Raw genomic sequence first — 11494 nt, 5'->3', positions numbered from 1 at the left:
TTATGTTAGCACTTCCCCTTTCTCCATCAGCACTAAAAAACCCTCTCACTGCCACCCTCACTGAACTGTAAACTCTCCCTAAAACATCGATTACACTCATTCGACTCCAACATGGACGGCTGAAAACTCTATGGCAGAGCAATCCTTGAGGTCTGTTTGAAGTTTGATGATTAGGCGTTGTCGGCACATTATAATACAAGTTGTCTGCTGAGGAGACACACCTACAGCTAAAAACCCTGTTTGACTCTTTATTCCTGTTGATTTGTAGAAGAGAACGAGAAAAGAAAAAAAAGCAACAGAGAAGCCAAACATCCTTCCACTGATTGAAGACAGGAGGATCTCACATGTTCACACATGCTGTGTGCAGTTCCTGTCTGGGCCTGTTAGACAGCAACAGAAACAAAGCTCAGAGCCTGATTTAGGTCATGCTTTCAAGCTTTTTTATCTCCTTGACCACTGTTAGATTCAGGAAGACAAGAGTTTCATCTTCATGAAGACTTCACAAAAAGTGGTGGCGCTTGCTGTCTCACAGATAGAAACCATTAAAAGAACAGTATGGTGTATCGAAAGAGTACAATTACTTCGTAGTGATGTGCATCTCACACTGCAGTTATTGACTCAGAAATCTAAAACTTTAACACTCCTACTTTCTCTTTCATTCGATTTTTTTCCAGAAAAAAACAGGTGAACTCCACAGAACGGACACGGCTGCTGTGTGGAGTGACTCACACTCAAGTTTATCCCGAAAGTCCCTTGTTTTCAGTTTCCTTTATGAATCAGTTAAATTTCCCTCTGAGATCAGATTGTAGTAGCACTGATCCTTGTCTTTGAGCATTTCCTCTTTATTTATTCTTATCTTTCATCAGTTCTGCCTTCTAACCAGTTCATGTCAAAGAGTTGTGCAAGTTGTCTGAGTCTTTATGCTGACTGAAGTTTTTAAACGAAGATAGCGCGTGTTCAAACATGAGCTTGAGACAACATCAGGATTGGAATGATGAACCTATAACATTTTACAAATCAGGACGTGTGTGTGTGTGGGTTGGTGGGGGCATTTTTTTCCACTTCATGTTCTCATTCAGATGAAAACAGCTCACTGAGAGAATGTGCCTGTTCTTCAAGGTTTAAGGTCTCTGGCTCTGCCCACTGTGAGCTTCTTTTTCTAAGATGTCGAAGGCTTCGTGCATTCTCTGTGGCAATCGAGGATATCATTTTTGGGAAATTAGTCAAGAATTATTTTCTTTTTAATAATTTAAACCCAGCGAAATTGAAAGAGTTTGTGACATGTGTGACTTTGGTCAAGCCTCGAATTTGATCTCACGCAGTCAAATTTGAACTCCGGTCCTGTTATTTACGGATAATATCAGCACGCAGGATTTTTAAAAACAAAGGTCATCAGACATGTCTGCAGGAATATGCATATTTTTTTGCTCGATTCTGCTGCTTGCTGGCGTCTTTGTGTCCGTCTCTGCAGGTGAGATTTGACTGTATGTAACATAAAGAAGAATAAAGAGTTTCAGAGTGGTTTACGTGTGTACAATATGATATAATACAAAAGTATTAGGTGCTTGTTAGACAGTGTATTTGTTTGAAACTGAATATGTGATATAATTGTTTAATAAAGTTTGCTTTAAGCCACTCATCTTCGGGGGCATGTTTTTGTGGAACCTGCAGGAAGTCAATTAAACATGTAAGCCCTAAAAAATAAGACAAAGGTCTGTGGAGTCTTTCCAAAATGATCTGGTGCTGATATTAAAACGTCTCTGACAAAACCATCAGCTTCCATTTACCATGAGCTCCTTATTCAATCTAAACAGACTAGCTCTTATGTAGTACTTTTCTACCTGAGCAGTCAAATCAATTTATACATGTCTGAATCAGCAGTGCTTTATGTCTATTTTATCTCTGCTGTCATATTTATTCACACTCACACTCCTGCTCTACCTCCTGAGCCACAGCCACTGTGATCTACAACTGTCATCAGAGTTACAGACAATACAAGCAGCAGCAGGACTTTGATGATAAACTGAGGTCAAAGTCACCACAGATGATGAGAAGTAGCCGTTTAATAACATGTGTTATCAAAGTCTGCCCTCTGATGTCTTAGCAATCAAGAAAAAAACAGATGTACTTCACATCATAAAAATAAAAACAATTAACTCAAATGTCAAAGACAGTAAGCAGAATATTAGAAGTGAATTGTGATTTTTGTGATTCCACTGATGTGGCACACTTGGTAGTGTCCACTAAATACTTCCAAAGTGTGCTGGTTTCTGAGGCTCCTCTTTTGACCCACAGTGTCCTCAACATCAGTAGGAAAAAGTTTTTTGAGTGTCTTGTCTGATCCTTCCTCTCTCACTCTGCTCTGTGTTGTTTCCTCTTCCAGACCAGAAAAGCATCACAGTTCAGTCTGGACAGAACATCAGTCTACCATGTCAAGCTCCAAATGATAAGGGTTCCATCAGAGTGGTAAAGTGGACCAAACCTGACCTACAAAATAAAAATGTATATTTGTATGTGGATCAGCGATTTGATCTCGAGGATCAGAATCCATCTTTTAAGAATCGGGTGGATCTGCAGGACAGACAGATGAAAAATGGAAACGTGTCTTTGATTCTGAACAATGTGACAATTAATGACACTGGAACATACGAGTGTACTGTTACCCAGAAAAAAGACCTCAGCCCTTACACCACTACTATAACTCTTGACCTGGACGTTATTAATTCTAAAGGTGAGTTATTAGAGTTCAGTGTGTCAGTGATCAAAGTTGAATCTGCTTCCTGGTTGTTGCATTCTTTTCAGTTCTTCACTTATCACCTACCTGACACCTCACACCTGTTTCTCACCTGCAGGTCAGACATTCCTACCAGTAGGACGAATTGTAAGTGGTTCTTTTGGACTGGCCGTTGGTCTGTATGTTCCTGTTGTGCTTCTTGTTGTTGCTTTTGTTTTTTAGCTACAGAAAATTTAAAGAAAACAGTCAGTGTTCAAACCAAGCTCAGTTTTAATGGAAACAAAGATGATCTGAGGACAGACGGACTAAAGATGGGGATCATTCAGTTGCACATTTCAAATATGTAAAATTTTAATATTTTTCGCATTTTTCTCAAACATCTTTGTAAAGTCTGCCTGTAGCTTTATGGCCTTCAGTATTTTAATATGTTTTGCTCACACCAAGTTAAACTGTATTACGCAAGAACATTACTGTATGTTCTGCTGTATTAGAATCAGTGAGCTGAGTTTATATTCTTTGTAAAATATCATTTATATTTTTGTTATGCTTTTGTGGAAAATTCACAAGTTCACTTTGACTCAAACCCATTGTACATATATGCATATTATGTTGTGTTTTTCTAATTAAATATCCAGTGTCGTGTATGTTACAGTGTTGGAATCAGTGAGTGTTGGTTTCAGCTTCAGGTTCAGCAGCTGTTTGTGAGATCTGGATGGGTTTGACTCATCATGTTCAGTCAGCATAAATACAGATGCTGACTAAACCAACTCACAACACAGACACAAAAGCATGTCACAGTGTGTGGAAAAATCACTGTGGATTATAAAAGGTGATAATATGACAGCCACAGGACTGGCTCCGCTTTCCTTGTCGGTTTTGTCTTTTCATCTGTGTAACATAAGTAAAGTTGCATATTTGGGAACACCTCATTGGTTTTGGTGTGATTGTTGGTTTAGTTAGTTCCCTTCACACACCAATGAATTATTCTGTGGTGTGTTAGTAAATCAAAAAAAAAAAAAAAATTAACTGCCTGAACAATAATGTTCACTTGGATGGGTTACAGTGAGTGATTAGAGGGACTGCTGTCCAACTTGCCATTCTTTGTGAAGTTGATTTTCCTGATTTTTAACTGGTTTTGAAAATGGCTTCTGAATCAGTGCTGGAATGAGTATTGATTTGCTGCTATATGAGAAACATGAATTGAAATGAACACAAAAATAAAAAGGAAAATGAAACTGAAACTTATCAGTCCCAGTCTGGTATTTCGGGAAATCTAACGTCTGCTCAGGAGCTTCTGAGAAACTGACTCATCCATAAACTTGGATTTCAGTCATGTAAAGACTTTTTTTTAATTCCAGCTGCAGCTCTCACTCTGATCACAGCTGCTCCATCAGAGTTGAAGGGCAAAGAAAAACTAAAACATTGTAAAGTACTTTAGATGAACTTATCATCTTATAGTGAGAGATTAATCAGACTAATGTACAATGAATAATCTGCACTGAGACACGTTAAGATTGTTTAAGATTTGAGTGCAAGGCTGAAATCAAATAGTCAGAACATTTTCTCTCTAAGTGGACGTCGATGTTGCTTTAGTGTTCTGTCATGCAGATAATGTAAACATGTATGAATATCTATAACATTAATACCAAGGTAAACAACTACAGTCATATTTCTCATCCTGTTTATCCACTTCATCCAAACTAGGTTAGACTACTACAACCTTCACTTTAACACATTTTAGTCTTTTTATTTTCCCAAAGCCAACGTTGCAAAGTGCTTCACAGGGGAAACAACTTTACATGGAGAAGGTTTTAATAAAGTAGAGTAACATGTGCACAAGTTTCCGTCCGGACAGCGAGTGAAGAGGAGCTTTCACCCGCAGTCGTACTCGTGTGTCACTGGAAGATGATGACCTGTGAACCTGTTGAATGCTGCTCGTTTGACAAGTGGTCCGGATCAAGGTAAGAAAGCAACAGTGGATTGAACAGTTGAAAACAAAAACCAAAATAAAAATTTGAATTAAAAAAAAAAACAGGATGAAAAACACAGACGGTGGCTGCAGTGGGAATTTTAATTTATTTTAACACTCAGTTTCACTTCAGCTCTTTGTGTGTTACTGCGCTCTCAGACTGTGGGCCTAATTGTGGTTCCCAGAGTATTTAAAAGTTTAGTGGGACAGAGTCACCAAATGGTGATTCTGACTTTTAGTTTGCTCTGCATTATTGTAAGGTCCTTACTTTACAATATGAAGCACTTGAGCCAAGTGTTCTGATTTGACCCACTATAAATAAATCTGAATTGAGTGATGGCCCAAAGACTGCACAAGGAAGAATGACCCACAGTCTGGTCGTACCATACACTCCACCAACTACACATGCAGGCAGCATCCTTCAGGTGGATTTCAAAGAAGTATAACGTCTAATTTATGGTCCACAAATGTGTAAAATAGTATATAATCTGATTCTTGTAAAGTGTGTTTCTGCTCTCCTGCAGCACTCAAAGCACTTTATATAATATGCATCATTCACCCAAGCAGTTTTGTCTATGCTTAAGTGCTTTCTGTCTAATATTCATAAATTCATACTCCAATGGATGCATCAGAGACCAACTTGGTGTTAATATCTTGCCCAGAGATATTTGACATGCAGACTGGGGTTCAACCATCAACCTTCCAATCAGTAAGTGACCTGCTCTACCTCCTGAGCTACAGCCATCCCAAGTGCACATTTCTGTACTGCTGTTCCATTCACACAGCAACTGAAGGGGTGTTATCATCCACTGCAGATATGCTCCCTTGCAGTCTTACAAAATGCTAACTGCACATCATTGAAAGTAAATACTGTATACAAAGTTGTGCTAAAGCACAGACACAGGCTGCACTGAGCTTTTTGCATTGGTTTCAACACTCTGGCTCTTCACATGTTAGCACTTTTTCTCCAGGCCACAGGGTGGTTGTGTCACATATTGCTGTCACTGCCTACACTGACACTAAAAAAACTTTCCCACCACCGTCGTGTTACCTACGCTGAGCTGGAAATTCTCCTTAACGCCTCGATTGCTCTCTTTATAGACTCCACCATGGACAGCTGAAAACTCTACGGCAGAGCAGTCCTTGAGATCTGTTTGAAGTTTGAAGTAGCTCCGCTTCAGTCACAGGATGTTCTTGTAATGACTGTATGAATAGATAGATATAATTAGATAGATATAATTTTATTTTCGAACATGCAAATATAATTGAAATAACAACAGAAAAAAACAACAACAACAAAAAACAACTTAAAAATCATCAAGTTTTCATGTATATATCTATGTCTACAGAATGCGTGTGCTCGAAAAGGAGTAGGATGAAGTTTACACTTTTCTTGTTCCTACCCCCTTATTTCAAATTTCATTGCTTACAACTCCATATCCAGGATTCAACATTATTTGATCATATATGGTTAACTATGTACAAGTCTAACACATTGAACATACACAAATAAAAATTTTCAGCACGTAAACCAGAACAACAACAAACTACATTTTTACATAAACTAATCACCCTGTCTATAAACACCCGCTTAATCTCTGAGCTTATTTTATATCTATGTGACAAACACCTTAATGAACACTTAAGGTTGGGTTACTCAGGCCTTGATCTATAAAAAAAAAAATGAATGACTGGAGATCCTATATAAACAGCAGAAACACTTCAGATTCCTCTGCTTCTTCAATCTCATCCAGAGAACTTTCTGCCAGCTGAATCAGAGCACGTCAGGACTGTCCTTTAAAACCCACCACTATTGGTTCGCTGCACGTAAGACACTGGCCCACCTTGGTGAGTTCGGGTTTTCCAAGGGTCCACAATGCTGTTCTGATGTCATCCTGTAGTTGTTCCATCTTTGGAAGATGTTAATTCAACACGTTCTAGGTTTTTGTCCTGAGCAGGAAATATACTCTTGGCTGGTGGCTCGCCAGATGATGTTACACACTGAAGGAAGACAAGGTTCATTCAGGTGCACATTGATGTTTGTTGCTCTCAGCAGTTCTGTGTTACTGATGGCTTCCATTACAATAACTGGCCTCCATTACTTTTGCATAGGATTATTTGTAATCAGCCTTTAGAGAACAGAGTAAATGACAGTAAACAATACACAACATAAGATGTACCAGCTGGTTTAGCAAAACATTTCTGATAATTTTAACTTAAACCAGCAAATATTTTTCTCCATCATATTTTTGATGGTACAACACTTTGCAAAGTCTAATGTAGGATTCTAGCACACCCATGTTGCTATGTTCATCCACAGATAAGCTGATCTAACTCTCTTATTTGGACACAATGTCACATTAAGGAATTACACTCAAAAAATATTACTTTACATAAATGTATGTAGTGCTCGTATACTGCTTTCACCTGAAACACAGCAAAACAGCAGTTCTTTGTTACTGACAGCTTCCATTACAATAACTGCCCTGCATTACTTTTGTAAGGGATTACTTTGCCAGTCTCTAATTTTTCTGAGCCGCCACTGCCACCTACTGACAAAACTAAATATCACCCTAACACTACATCAGGTGGGAGCAAATGCTTTTTGCTCTGTGATACAAACTATTCACAACAAAAGCAAGAAAAAAGTGAGGGGGAGGGGGGGTCACAAACACTGTGGGCTGAGAGTTGTTGACAGTTCAAACATTCAGGGCACCACACCTACAGGCAATTTCATTCTCTAATCCAGCATGTTATTGTTTTGTAGGAGAAAAACCCATGCAGGTACAGATATCAAATAAATACCCTGTCTGACCGGACTTTTTCCTGTTGACTTATAGAACAGAAAACAAAAAGAAAATCAAACCTTCCTGTCACTCTTTGGCTAACAGCAGAGCTCCAACATGTTCACACATGCTGTGTGCAGGACCGGTCAGACTGATTTTGTTTGTGCTTTCAAGACTTTTTAACTCCTTCACCACCGTCGAATTGAGGAAGCGAACAGTTTCATCTTCATTAAGACTTCACAAAAAATGGTGATGCATATTTATAGGAATTAAATTGCTCGAAGAATTAGATAAACATTTTCAATATGGTAAAAAAAAAAGTTTCATGTTTTTGTGTTGGGTAGTTTTAGTGTCAGCCCACTCAGTAAACACGCCACATCATCCCTGCTAACAACAACACCGCATTCACGTGCATGTTAGGCAGTATTTGACTCATTTGCTGCTGCGCTTGTATCTCAGCTGTCTCACAGATAGACCACATAAAAGCACTGTATGATGCACTGAGAGAGTACAGTTACTTCAGCTCTCACTGATGTTATTGACTCAGAAATGTGCGACCCTAAAACATTAATACTCTTTCTTTCTCCTTCATTCGATTTATTCCACACAAAAACAGATGAACTCCACAGAGCAGGCTCACACTCAAGTCATTCGGAAAGTCCCTTATTTTCACTTTTCGTTACAAATCACTAAAGTCCCCTCTGAGATCAGATTGTAGTAGTAGCACTGATACTTGCTAAGTCTCTGAGCATTTCCTCTTTATTTATTTTTATCTTTCATCAGTTCTGCCTTCTAACCACAGCTCATGTAAAAGAGTTGTGTAAGTTGTCTTAGAGTCTGCTCTGAGTCTTGTGTGTTTGTATTATATGCTGACTGAAGTTTCTAAACAAAGATAGGTTGTGTTGTGTTCTTGAGACAATATTGGATTAGATGTGATAAAGTATGACATAAATCTAATATTTATTCTTTGACTTTAAGCCCAGAGTGAACACTGTAGGTGTTTAGGTTGTTTTGTGTATTTTTTGGATCGATTTATATCTGGCATGTGATTCTGGAGTATGTTGTGTTTTCTTGTGTAGCTTGTCCTGTTTGGTGGCTTTTTGGGAGGCTGTAGAGCAGGTTGTTAACCAACTGGTTCAGCGTTTGATCTCCGGCTCCAGCAGTTTGCATATTTAAGGAAGGTAAGATGGTGAACGCTGAGTTGCTTCTGATGCATCGATCTGAATTCAAGTCTGTGTGAATGTTAGAGAAAGTGCTGAGGTTTAGAAAAAGTGCTTGTGTGATGGGGTGTAGTTCTCAGAGTAAAAAAGTGCAACATGAGAAGCAGTTCGTGTGACCAAAGGGTGGTAGGCTTTTGCTGTGTCTATAAACGTACCTATTCTGTCAAAAGCAGCACATAACAGAGGGATGGATAATGTGGTAACTAAAATAAAGTGTAAGTGTAAGAGCAGCTCTGATGTAATGTAAGTATTTCTCAGTAAGACAGTTCAGAGATATGAGAGGAGCTGAAGGAGAATCAGTATGTGTTTGTTTTCACCTTTAAACCTTAAAGCTGTATCTGAAAATAACTTTGGTTTAATCAGACGGAAATTAACAAGTCTTTCGATCTTTGCACAGTTTGACATATTTTCACTTCATGTTCTCGTTTATATGAAAAAACTGGCAGGGAAATGGGCGTGTTCTGGGTATTGTCTGCCCACTGGCGGTTTAACGGCTGCTCCTGTTTGTTTTCCCCAAGACTTCATGGAGCTCGAGGGCGAAGTTTTAGGGGAAAAGATAAGAGGGACTTTTTTGTGATAATTCAGGCGCAGGAAAATCGAAAGCGTTTATTCAAGATGAGCGGCTGAAAGAGATACGCGTTTCACTATCGCTTTGAATTTGATCTAACGCAGTCAAGTTTTAGACCCCGGTCCAGTTATTCACGGAAAATATCAGCAGGATTTTAAACGAACAAAGATAATCGGACTACAGCGCGGACATGGCTGCAGGAACATGTGCGTGTCGTTGCTCGACTCTGCTGCTCGCTGTCGTCTTTGTGTTCGTGTCTGCAGGTGAGATTTAACTGTATGTAACATAAAGAAGAATAAAGAGTTTCAGAGTGGTTTACATGTGCATAATATGGTATAATGCAATATCAACACACATAATATAGTGGTAGTTCATCGTTACAGAATGTTTTTGTTTTAAAGTGAATATCTGGTTTAATTGTTCATTAAATAAAGTTTGCTTTAAACCCCCCACCTCCCTCCCTCCCACTCATCACCGGGTGGTGGAACCTGCAGGAAATCAATTAAACATGTAAGCCCTAAAAAATAAGAAGACAAAGGTCTGTGGAGTCTTTCCAAAATGATCTGGTGCTGATATTAAAACGTCTCTGAGAAAACCATCAGCTTCCATTTACCATGAGCTCCTTATTCAATCTAAACAGACTAGCTCTTATGTAGTACTTTTCTACCTGAGCAGTCAAATCACTTTATACATGTCTGAATCAGCAGTGCTTTATGTCTATTTTATCTCTGCTGTCATATTTATTCACACTCACACTCCTGCTCTACCTCCTGAGCCACAGCCACTGTGATCTACAACTGTCATCAGAGTTTTAGACAATTCAAGCAGCAGGACTTTGACGTTAAACTGAGGTCAAAGTCACCACAGATGATCAGAAGTAACTCTTTGTGCTATCAAACTCTGAGATTTTTGGCTGTTCAAACATGCCCTCTGATGTCTTAGCAATCAAGAGAAAAAACAGATGTACTTCACATCATAAAAATAAAAATAATTAACTCATATGTCAAAGACAGTAAGCAGCATATTAGAAGTAAATTGTTATTTTTGTGATTCCACTGACGTGGCACACTTGGTACTGCCTCTACTAAATACTTCTCAAGTGTGCTGGTTTCTGAGGCTCCTCTTTTGACCCACAGTGTCCTCAACATCAATAAGAAAAAAGTTTTTTGAGTGTCTTGTCTGATCCTTACTCTCTCACTCTGCTCTGTGTTGTTTCCTCTTTCAGACCAGAAAAACATCACAGTTCAGTCTGGACAGAACGTCATTCTACCATGTCAAGCTCTAAGAGATAAAGGTTCCCTCAGAGCTGTAGCTTGGACCAAACCTGACCTACAAAATAAAAATGTGTATCTGTATCGAGATGGGCGATTTGATCCCGCGGATCAGAATCCATTTTTTAAGAACCGGGTGGTTCTGCAGGACAGACAGATGAAGGATGGAGACGTGTCTTTGATTCTGAACAATGTGATGATTAATGATGCTGGAAAATATGAATGTAGTGTTACCCAGAAAAAAGACATCTACCATTACACCACCACCATAACTCTTGATCTGAGAGTTATTAATTCTAAAGGTGAGTTATTAGAGTTCAGTGTGTCAGTGATCAAAGTTGAATCTGCTTCCTGGTTGTTCGATTCTTTTCTGTTCTTCACTCATCACCTACCTGACACCTCACACCTGTTTCTCACCTGCAGGTCGGACATTCCTACCAGTAGAACGAATTGTAAGTGGTTCTTTTGGACTGGCCGTTGGTCTGTATTTTCCTGTTGTGCTTCTTGTTGTTGCTTTTGTTTTTTAGCTACAGAAAATTTAAAGAAAACAGGCAGTGTTCAAACCAACCTCAGTTTTTTTTTTTTGTTAATGAAAACAAGAAAACAAAAATGATCTGAGGACAGACGGACATTAAAGATGGAGAACATTCAGCTGCAGATTTCAAACATCTAAAATTTTGATTTCTTTCACATTTCTTTTGAACATCTTTGTAATGTCTGCCCGCACCTACAGTTTGAGTCCATCTTCAGTATTTTAATATGGTTTTCTCAAACCAAGTGAAACTGTATTATATTACTGTATGTTCTGCTGAATTAGAATTTGTGATTTTGCTGTAGTAGAGTTTACATTATTTGTAAAATATTATACGTGAAGATATGTGTATATATATATATATATATATATATATATATATATATATATATATATATATACACACACACACAA

The 11494-nt window shown here is 38.5% G+C and overlaps 1 long non-coding RNA gene across 1 annotated transcript; it reads left to right on the top strand.

Moving 5' to 3' along the window:
- The first annotated feature begins 1035 nt into the window (after nt 1-1035).
- Nucleotides 1036-3000, top strand: LOC112844207 (uncharacterized). The gene is made up of 3 exons (XR_003216936.1): nt 1036-1471; nt 2384-2731; nt 2853-3000. It is a non-coding gene; the product is annotated as an uncharacterized LOC112844207 (long non-coding RNA).
- Nucleotides 3001-11494: the final 8494 nt, after the last annotated feature.

Source organism: Oreochromis niloticus, linkage group LG3 (assembly GCF_001858045.2).
Source record: "Oreochromis niloticus isolate F11D_XX linkage group LG3, O_niloticus_UMD_NMBU, whole genome shotgun sequence".
In the NCBI taxonomy this organism is placed as follows: Eukaryota; Metazoa; Chordata; class Actinopteri; order Cichliformes; family Cichlidae; genus Oreochromis; species Oreochromis niloticus.
This window is presented reverse-complemented; position numbering and strand designations above follow the sequence as displayed.